Source organism: Piliocolobus tephrosceles, chromosome 1, assembly GCF_002776525.5.
Source record: "Piliocolobus tephrosceles isolate RC106 chromosome 1, ASM277652v3, whole genome shotgun sequence".
Taxonomy (NCBI): Eukaryota; Metazoa; Chordata; class Mammalia; order Primates; family Cercopithecidae; genus Piliocolobus; species Piliocolobus tephrosceles.
In genome coordinates, this window is record NC_045434.1 from 215,696,066 (window position 1) to 215,696,605 (window position 540).

Sequence of the window (540 nt, forward strand, 5' to 3'; positions counted from 1 at the left end):
GCCAGCCACCCCCGCGGCCCTCGGCGGCCCGCGCTTGGCCAAAAGGCGCGGGAATCGCAGTCGGAGCCGGAGGCGGGAGCAGCGAGCCGGAGCCCCGGACGCGCGAATGCAGGGTGAGCGCCGCCGCCCTGGCCCCTGGGGGCGGAAGGGCCGGAGGACCCCGGGGGGAGGACACGGCGGGAAGGGAGGGGGCTTTCCGCGCCCTCTCGGTCGCGGGGTCCGTCCGAGGGGCCACGAGCGGCGCTTAGCGCTGGCACCCCCCCAACTTGGGGACCTTCGGGGTAACTTCCCCGGGGCCAGCCCCTCCCTCCGTCCCCCTGCATCGGGACCTGGCAACGCCGTCCCTGGGGGGCCTCAGGGGACGGGGGCGGGGCGGTCTGGAGATCCCGAGCCCGCCCCTGCTCAGCGCAACCCGGAGGGGTCCGGAGGCCGCAGTCCCGCCAGGGTTCCCAGGCAGTCGCTCGGACGCGCCCTCGGGGTGGGGCAGGACTCGGGGAACCCACTGGGGACCAGCACGCGAGAGCACGCGAGTCGAAGCGG

General features: G+C 76.7%; 1 protein-coding gene across 1 annotated transcript in view; it reads left to right on the forward strand.

Moving 5' to 3' along the window:
- The window catches only part of GPR153 (G protein-coupled receptor 153), a 15,124-nt gene continuing 14,584 nt past the window's right edge, over positions 1-540 (forward strand). The window contains exon 1 of the mRNA XM_026448162.1: positions 1-113. The gene's annotated coding sequence lies outside the window, so the exon portion shown is untranslated. The remainder of the gene's footprint in view (positions 114-540) is intronic.